General features: G+C 40.4%; 1 protein-coding gene across 6 annotated transcripts in view; it reads right to left on the bottom strand.

Moving 5' to 3' along the window:
- Positions 1-9,782, bottom strand: part of CDKAL1 (CDK5 regulatory subunit associated protein 1 like 1) — a 662,439-nt gene extending 652,657 nt beyond the window's left edge. The window contains exons 1-2 of one of the 6 annotated variants that reach the window (XM_054505708.2): positions 9,405-9,631; positions 8,552-8,590 (exon numbers count right to left, since the gene is read on the bottom strand). The gene's annotated coding sequence lies outside the window, so the exon portion shown is untranslated. Of the gene's footprint in view, positions 1-8,551; positions 8,591-9,404 lie in introns of all 6 variants that reach the window. The other 5 variants (XM_064597101.1, XM_045866302.3, XM_064597102.1 and 2 more) reach the window with 5 other exon arrangements.
- Positions 9,783-10,096: the final 314 nt, after the last annotated feature.

The following is a 10,096-nucleotide window of genomic DNA, read 5'->3' on the forward strand; positions in this document are numbered from 1 at the left end:
CAGCCTTATGAAAAATGTTAAAGCAACTTCTTTAAGTGGAAAAGAAATGGACATAATTAGACATAAGAAAAAGATGTAAAATATGACAACATATACACAAAATGTGGAGCAGGGAGTAAAAAGAGAAGGGGAAAAAGGAAAAGGATTTTTTTTTCTGGTTTTTTTTTTTTTAGAATGTGTTTGAACTTAAATGACCATCAAATTAATACGAACTGTTCTTTACTTTGTATGTTATATATGAACTTCATGGTAACCACAAACCCAACCTATGACAGATACACAAAAAATAAAGAGAAAGAAAGCCAAACAAAACACTATAGATACGTATCAATCTCAAAAAAAGAGAGTAAGAGAAGAAAGGAACAAAGAACTACAAAAACAACAAGAAAACAAATTTTTTAAATGGCAGTAAGAACACACCTATCAATAATTACTTTAAATGTAAATGGCCTAAATGCTCCAATCAAAAGACACAGAGAATGTATTTAAAAAAAAAAAAAGACCCATCTGGGGCACCTGGGTGGTTCAGTCAGTTGAACATCCGACTCTTGGTTTTGGCTCAGATCATGATCTCGGGGTCATGGGATCAGGCCCCATGTCAGGCTTTGTGCTCAGTGCAGAGTCTGCCTGTCCCTCTCCTTCTGCTCCTTCCCCTCAAATAAATAAAATCTTAAAAAAAGAAAAAGACCCATCTATATGCCACCTATAAGAGACTCACCTCAGACCTGAAAGCAAAGAGATGGAAAAACATTTGCCATGCCTATGGAAGTAAAAAAAAAAAAAAAAAAAAAAAGCTGGGGTAGCAATACTTATATCAGACAAAATAGACAAAACAAAAACTGTAATAAGAGACAAAGGGCATTACATAATGATAAAGGGATCAATCCAACAAGAGGTTATAACATTTTTAAGTATCTATGCACCCAACAGCAAAGCACCTAAATAAAGTATTAACAGAGATAGAGAAATTAATGGTAATACAACAACAGTAGGGGGCTTTAACACCCCACTTACATCAATGGATAGATTACCCACAGAAAATCAAGAAGGAAACAATGTATCTGCATGACAGATTGGACCAGATGGACATAACAGATATATAAGAATATTCCATCCAAAATCACAGAATACACTTTCTTTCCAAGTGCACATGGAACATTCTCCAGAACAGATGACATATTAGGCCAAAAAACAAGCCTCAATAAGTTTAAGAAGACTGAAATGACACCATGCATCTTTTACAACTACATTGGTATAAAACTAGAAATAAATCACAAAAAACTAGAAAAAACACAAACACATGGAGACTAAACAACATGATACTAAATAACCAATGGGTCAAAAAAGTAATCAAAGAAGAAATTTAGGGGTGCCTGGATGGTTCATTCAGTTAAGCATGTGCTGCTTAAGCTCAGGTCATGACTCCAGGGTCCTGGGATTGAGCCCTGCATCAGGGCTTCCTGTTCAGCAGGGAGTCTGCTTCTCCCTCTCCCTCTGTCCCTGCTCGTGCTCTCTCTCTCTCAAATAAATAAAATCTTAAAAAAAAAAGAAATTTAAAAAATACATGAAGACAAATGAAAATGAGAAGACCACAGTCCAAAATCTATGTGACACAGCAAAAGCAGTTCTAAAAGGGAAGTGCATATCAATACAGACCTACGTCAAGAAACAAGAAAGAATTTCAATCTAACTTTACACCTAAAGGAACTAAAAAAAGAACAAAGCCCAAAATGAGTAGAAGAAAGGATGTAATAAAGATCAGAGCAGAAATAAATGCCATAGAGATTAAAATAACAGTAGAAAAAAATCAACTAAACCAAGAGCTGGTTCTTTGAAAAAATAAAAGTGAAAAACCTTTAGGCAGACTCATCGAGAAAAAAAAGCTATGTGAAAAGTACAAAACTTTTTGTCAAATGTAATATTGAGAGTGCTTTTGACATAGTTCACTGGTTTATCATCTGGATCAGTATATACTGCGCAATGGGCAAGGCTAGAATCCATGAACCAAGCTGCAAAGATCTCAAGCTAAATAAGGCAGAAAGATTTTGGAGAAACAAAAGAAGGAAATTCTTTCCTATCCAATGTATACTCTTCAGACTAATGCACTCCTTCTATCAAGCCTTCTAAACTGTTAAATAAAGTTTTCCAAACAAGCATTTAAACTTCATTACACAGAAGAGCAACAAGAAAGGACCCAAATAAATAAAATGAGAAACAAGAGAGAGGTAACAACTGATGCCACAGAAATACAAAGGGTTGTAAGAGAATACTATGAAAAATTACATGCCAACAAAATGAGCAACCTGGAAGAAATATATTCCTAGAAACATACATAATCTTCCAAAACTGAACCAAGAAGAAACAGATAATCTGAATAGACCAATTACAAGTAATGAAACTGAATCAGTAATCAAAAAACCACCAGGAAATAAAAGTACAAGACCAGGGCGCCTGGGTGGCTCAGTCATTAAGCGTCTGCCTTCGGCTCAGGTCATGATCCCAGAGTCCTGGGATCGAGTCCCACATCGGGCTCCCTGCTCTGCAGGAGGCCTGCTTCTCCCTCTCCCACTCCCCCTGCTTGTGTCCCTGCTCTCGCTATGTCTCTCTCTGTCAAAAAAATAAATAAAATCTTTAAAAAAAAAAAAAAAAAAAAGTCCAAGACCAGCTGGATTCATGAGTGAATTCTACCAGACACTTAAACAATTAACACTTATTCTCCTCCAACTATTCCAAAAAATAGAAGAGGAAGGAAAGCTTCCAAATACATTCTATGAGGCGAGCATTACCCTGATACCAAAACCAGACACCACAAAAAAGAACTACAGGCCAATATCCCTGATGAACATGGATGCAAAATTCTCAACAAAGTATTAGCAAACCTCATACAACAATACATTAAAAAGATCATTCACCTCAATCGGATGGGATTTATTCCTAGGATGCCAGGATGGTTCAATACTCACAAATCAATCCACATCATGAACCACATCAACACAACAAATGATAAAATTCATATGACCACCTCAGTAGATACAGAAAAAAGTATATGACAAGATTCAACATCCATTCATGATAACAACTCTCCACAAAATGGAATTAGAGGGAACATACCTAAACATCATAAAGACCATATATGCAAAACTCACAGCCAACATCATCCTCAATGGTGAAAACTTTCCCTCTAAGGTCAGGAACAAGACAAGGATGTCCACTCTCACCACTTTTATTCAACACAGTACTGGAAGTCCTAGCCACAGCTTTCAGATGAGAGAAGAACATAAGTGGCATCCATACTGGTAAAGAAGTTAAGCTATCACTATTTGCAGATGACATGGTTCAGTTTTGGAAGACTATGTTTCTAGATACATCCCCTAAGGCAAGAGAAACAAAAGCAAAAAACAAACTACTGGAACTAAATCAAATAAATAGCTTTTGCAAAGGAAACCATCAACAAAACAAAAAGGCAACCTACTGAATGGGGACGATATTTGCAAATGATATATCCAATAAGGGGTAATATATAAAATATATAAACAACTCAAACAACTCTACACCAAAAAAAATCCTACTAAAAAATGGGCAGAGGACCTGGATAGACATGTTTCCGAAGACAGATGGCCAATAGACACATGAAACGATGCTCGGTATCATTAATCATAGGGAAATGCAATCGAAACCACAATGAGCTATCACCTCACGCCAGTTAGAATGTCTAAAACCAAGGAGACAAAAATGAACAAGTGCTGGAGAGGATGTGAACAAAAAGGAACTTTATGCGCTGTTGGTAGGGATGTAAATTAGTGCAGCCACCACGGAAAACAGTATGGAGGTTCCTCAAAAAATTAAAAACAGAAATATCATAGGATCTAATAATTCCACTATGGGGTCTTTACACAGGGAAAAGGAAAACACTAACTCAAAGATACATGAACCCCTGTGTTTACTGCAGCATTATTTACAATAACCAAGACATCAACTCTTGCATAGATTATTGCCATAGTTAGTCTCCCTGCTTCTACCCTTAATTCCCAAAGGACATTTTCAGCACAGGACCCAGGGATTCCTTTAAAACCTAACTTCATCTCAAGCTTCAGACCAAAACCTGCCAATGGTATTCCATCTCAGAGTAAAAAACCAAAATCACTGCAAAGATCTGCAAGGACATATATAATCAGCCTCCCGTCACCTCTCTGACCCTCTTTCCTACCATTCCCCTTCTCCTTCCATTCAACACACGGGCTTCCTCATACCCACCAGTACACACTCATCCCAGGGTCTTAGTCTTGTCTGGGATGCCTTCAGGGCTTTGTTCGAACATCTGAGCAACTCCGACCTCACTGCATATACACACACTTGCTCTCCCCCTTCCTTGCCTTGTCTCCTTACCACAACAATTTTATTACCCACTTAGAGGTTTTCATTACTTCTTTAATCTTTTTCTACTAGAATATGTACTCCATGAAGGTAAAGGCTTTGTTGTTGTTGTTGCTGCTGCTGTTTTACTGAGAGAAAGATACAAGTGCCCATGTGAATGAGGGAGACAGAATCCCAAGCAGGCTCCACTCTCAGCACAGAGTTGGACACAAGGCCTGATCTCTTGACCCCAAGACCATGACCTGGGCTGACATCAAGAGTCACATGTTTAACCGACTGAGGCACCCAGGCGCCCCGAAGGTAAAGGATTGTGTGTGCTCCGTTCACTGCTTTATCCCAAGTAGTGCCTAAAACTACATCTAACACATTGCAGGTTCTCAATATTTTTTTTTTTTTTTACTGTAGATGACCCAGTCTAACAAGATATGGCCCCTGGCTACTCCCTCTGTCCCAACTATGCTACACCTTTTAAATATTCTCTGAGTATGCCAAACTAGTTTTTGACTCAGAGGTCTTCACACTTTTTTTTTTTTTCTGCCTGGAATATCATTCCCCAAATACTTGTATGGCTTGCTGCCCACATCTCTATTCAAATGACACCTCCTCAGAGAGGCCTTTCCTAAGCACCACATCTAAAATAACCACACAGGGACGACTGTGTGGCCCAGTCAGTTAAGCGTCTGCCTTCAGCTCAGGTCATGATCCCAGGGTCCTGGGATCGAGGCCCGCAGCGGGATCCTTAGTCAGCAGGGAGCCTGCTTCTCCCTCTCCCTCTGCTCCCCTTGCTTGTGCACATGCACTCGCTCGCTCTCACTCTCCCTCTCTCAGGCAAATAAAATAAAATAACCACACAGAGACTAAGCATCCACACACACTCACAATGACCTCTAAGCTGACACCATAACTGCAGAACATAATTCCATCTTTCTCACTGCAAGGTAAGCTCCATAAGGAAAGAAGGCATTACCTCTTTCTTACCACTGTATCTATGACACCTATAACAAAGCCTACCACAGAGCAGGGACACAGTATTTGTTGACCAACTGAATGAATTAATAAAATGCTTAAGGTAAATTTAGCTAGTCTTTCTATAACATAGGAGGAAATTCTTAGACTGGATGTGAAGTTGAAGCAAATACCTAATAACCCTTCTTCTATCACTATTAGTCCATGAAATAAATAAGGTGAGTGAGAATGGCTATGACCAGGTAGTGCCTTCAAAAGTTACTAAAGAACGGCTGAAGGATTCTGAATTGAAGGACACATTAAAAGCCATATTTCTTAATTACAATTTTGACATCCCATACAGCACTGTGTATGGATCCAAAGAAGAGAAAGAGAACAGAGAAAGAAAGATGAGATGGGTCCACTGACGTAGACATACAGTATCACACAGTGAGGGAAGAAGAAAACGTTGCTAAGCCTCTCAGTGTCCACAGAAAGAAAAAGACTTGAATACCGACAGAACCAGAATTAGAACCCAGGCCTTCTCTCAACACCAAGCTCCCCCAGCTATAGCTCTGCCTCACTGGCAAAGCCCAAGCCATGTAAGAGTCTAATGCAATGCTAAGAAATAAAGACATTCCAGGAAAAAAGGGGACAAAGGAAAAACTGGCACTCAAGAAATATAAATAGCCAATAAGCACTGGAAATACTGCTCAGGCACAATAATAGCAAGTGTTTAAACAATAAATAGTTTTTTGTCTACCCCACTGATAAAAAAAAAAAAAGAAGACGACGACTGACAAAAGCTCTATTGCTGGCTGAAAGTATGGTAAAACTGGTATATCCTTTCTGTAAGGCTTTCTAGCAATACCTATTAAACTTTAAAACATATGTATCCTTTGACCCAGCAATTCCATTTCTAGAAATTCACCTTAGAGAAACAAAGGAGACAAATATAAAGCAGAGAATGGTAAATCTGGCTGCATATCATAAGCACATTAAAACAACCTCACTCTGGGTGCCTGAGTGGCTCAGTCAGTTAAGCGTCTGCCTTCGGCTCAGGTCATGATCCCAGGGTCCTGGGATCGAGCCCCACATCAGGCTCCCTGCTCAGTAGGGAGCCTGCTGCTCCCCCTGCTTGTGCGTGCTCTCTGTCAAATAAATAAAATCTTTAAAAAACAAAACAGAACAAAAAACAATCTCATCACTATTAATAAAGTTTTTACTTCCAACAAGCTGGTAGAAGGAATTGTTAGCTGTCAGCAATTTATAAATGAGTAATAATGAAATGAAAGTTTGAGACTAAAAAGAAAGACAATATTTAAAGGTAACAATAGGATCATACGAAAGTTTTTTCTCAAAAGATAGAGGAATTCAAGTTTGATAAAGGGAATAAAAGTCATCAGTGAATGGGGTGCCTGGGTGGCGCAGTCGGTAAGCGTCTGCCTTCGGCTCAGGTCATGATCCCAGGGTCCTGGGATCGAGCCCCACATCCGGGTCCCTGCTCGGCAGGAAGCCTGCTTCTCCCTCTCCCACTCCCCCTGCTTGTGTTCCTTCTCTTGCTGTGTCTGTCAAATAAATAAATAAAATCTTAAAAAAAAAAAATCGCCCGTGAAAAGGGAGATACTAAAAATGATGAAAAAAGAAACATCCTACAGTAGTGTTACTTCCAGGTGTGATTTATTAGGAGAGCTTTTATAGTATCAAATACCCAGGTCCCATTCTGAATTAGAATCTCCAAGAGTGGAATTTAAGGATGTTGACGCAAAACCTACCCAGGTGATTCCACTAAACATCCCTGATTGAGATCCACCATTCTCCCAGACAGAGGTTCTCAATCTTGAGTGCTCACTGTATTCACCTGAGAAGCTTTTGAAAATTACAAACAGGGGCGCCTGGGTGGCTCAGTCGTTAGGCGTCTGCCTTCGGCTCAGGTCATGATCCCAGGGTCCTGGGATCGAGCCCCGCATCGGGCTCCCTGCTCCGCGGGAAGCCTGCTTCTCCCTCTCCCACTCCCGCTGCTTGTGTTCCCTCTCTCACTGTATCTCTCTCTGTCAAATAAATAAATAAAATCTTTAAAAAAAAAAAAAGAAAATTACAAACAACTGAGGGGCACCTGGGTGGCTCAGTTGGTTAACCATCTGCCTTTGGCTCAGGTCATGATCCAGGGGTCCTAGAATCGAGTCCCAAGTCAGGGAGCCTGCTTCTCCCTCTGCCTGCTCCTCCCCCTGCTTGTGTACTCTCGCACACGCGCGCTCTCTCCCTCCCTCTCTGACAAATAAATAAAATCTTTAATAAAAAAAAAAATTTTAGGGGCGCCTGGATGGCTCAGTTGGTTAAGCGACTGCCTTCGGCTCAGGTCATGATCCTGGAGTCCCGGGATCGAGTCCCACATCGGGCTCCCTGCTCAGCGAGGAGCCTGCTTCTCCCTCTGACCCTCCCCCCTCTCATGCTCTCTGTCTCTCATTCTTGCTCTCTCAAATAAATAAATAAATCTTTAAAAAAAAAATTTTTTTTATGCTTCAAAGGACACCATCAAGAAAGTGAAAGGACAAGTCATATAATGGGAGAAAATATTTACAAATCCTATGTCTGATAAACATCCAGTATCAGAATGCAATAATTACACAAGTCAACAATTAAAAGACAAATAACCCAATGTAAAACATGACAGAAGATATGAATACATATTTCTCCAGAGGTATACAAATGGCCAAAAAGCACATGAAAAGATGTCAACATCATTAACTACAAGGAAAATGCAAATCGAAACCACAATCACCTACCACTCCACACCCACTAGGATGGCTAAAATTAATTAAATAATAAATAAATAAAACAGCATTGACTATGGTGTAGATTAGACCACCCAGAAAGAAAAAGGATTAAGAACCAAGCCTTGAGGAACTCCAAATTTAACTGCCAAATAGAAGAGAACCAGCCTATAACAGAGACCAAGCAGCAGCAACCCGAAAAGGAGAAAATCTGTAGGTGACAGAAGGCAAAGGAAGAGAACATGTCAAAGAGGTCAACGAGGTCAGTGCTGCTGAATGTAGACGAAAAGTAAAGTGAATGAAAATGTCTCTTAGATTTAGTGATACGGCATGATTTGGAGAGGATATTTCCATAGAATGATAGTGGCAACATTACTAAGAAACTAGGCTGCCTTTCTGAACTTTCTAATGTGTTAACACTTCGTTCAAGCGTAAAAGGTCTGAAAATAAGTGAGTACCTTGATTATCTGCAATTAGTCTCAACTCCTCTGGAAAGTCTGGAAAATAAAAACTGATTAGAAAAAGCGAGCTCCCAACAAGTTCACAAACCCACAGTAAGAACTCTCTAAAACTAGCTAAGAGGGATTGGATTTCTTAAAAGACCGCTTTATACAGCAAGGTGAATAATGTTCCGTACTACTCCCAACTTCTCACTGAGCGGGTCCGGTGCGTTTACATCCACCACTGTTTGCCGTGATGGTGACGGAGCGTCTGGCCACAGTAATAAACATGACCCAGGACCCAGCCCTACAACACGTGTGCGTTACTCGAGTAATACCAACTACAAAACGGAAACGAGGCAATGAGGTAGGTATACAGATCTCCTTTCACCAGAAAAACACGTGTCGTCCCGAGATTCAGAGAGAGGTTTTATGAGTGAAAGGGAACAAAAGTGAAAACCACAGGACGTGGGCCCTTCTAGCCAACTTCTCTTCAAATCCTTGACATACGGCTCTGTGAAAGCTACGTAACTGCGGAAGCCTTGTCCCGTCCCACAAATTCAGCACAGAAAGTGGGAGAACAAATGGAATTAGATTTGACGGTAAGGAACGAGGTCCCTTAAATATTCCTTACAGCCCGCCAGCACCTAACGCCAACGACTCTGTCCTCACTTCAGGCAGCGCTACCCGCCTCCCAATTCCCCGACCCCAGCTGGCAAGTCCCCTTTCAACTACGAAAAGCAACCAGCAAACGGCCCGAGAAAGACCGAAACTGGAGAAACAAGGCTCCACCATTAAAGAAGCTCTAGCCACACTCTGCCCCACATCGATCCACCCGCCACCCTTACCCAGAGATCAGGAAATAACATACCAGTCCGAAGTGAGAGAACCACACGCCGTTCTGCGGATACGGGAAACGCTTCAGATGGAGCTCGCCATGACACATACGTCCCGCCACGTCTATTTGCGCATGCTCGGCGACGGTGGCCCGGAGAGGCCAAATTGCATCATCGCTGGAAGTGCGAGTTCAGGTCTAACTTACTTTGGTAAAGGTTACGCTTGGAATTCCTATGTTTGCAGGAGTGAAAATAGACACCAAAACCTCAGGTTCTTAAAATCGGTTAATAGCTATCTTCTGCTGAGCTCTTACTATGTGTCAGGCACCATGTTAAGCGCTTAACATAAACATGATCTCCCAAATTATTATTATTATTATTATTATTATTATTATTATTATTATTATTATTATTATTTTACCAAAGAGGAAACAGGGAGTGTACTTACTTGCCTAAAGTTACTATACTAGTTGTGACAGCCCTCTCTGCTGAATTCAATTTTGCCCAACTCTGAAAGAACCTACTCTTTTCATTACATTTTACTTTCTTCCTCAACCTTTAGTGAAAAGAGGTCATATTGGAGAAGAGAGTAGACAAGGACAAAAAACAGTTGGATTAAACAGTATAGATCATTTAACACCAAGCATTTTTGTTTTGTTTTGTTTTTTAATGCTTAGAAGGCAGATAAACTGTAAGGCAGTTTAGCAGAAAGAACTTCCATGGAGTA

This window comes from Mirounga angustirostris, unplaced genomic scaffold (assembly GCF_029215605.1).
Source record: "Mirounga angustirostris isolate CCGP_5_RB_7025 unplaced genomic scaffold, mMirAng1.0.hap1 SCAF_8, whole genome shotgun sequence".
In the NCBI taxonomy this organism is placed as follows: domain Eukaryota; kingdom Metazoa; phylum Chordata; class Mammalia; order Carnivora; family Phocidae; genus Mirounga; species Mirounga angustirostris.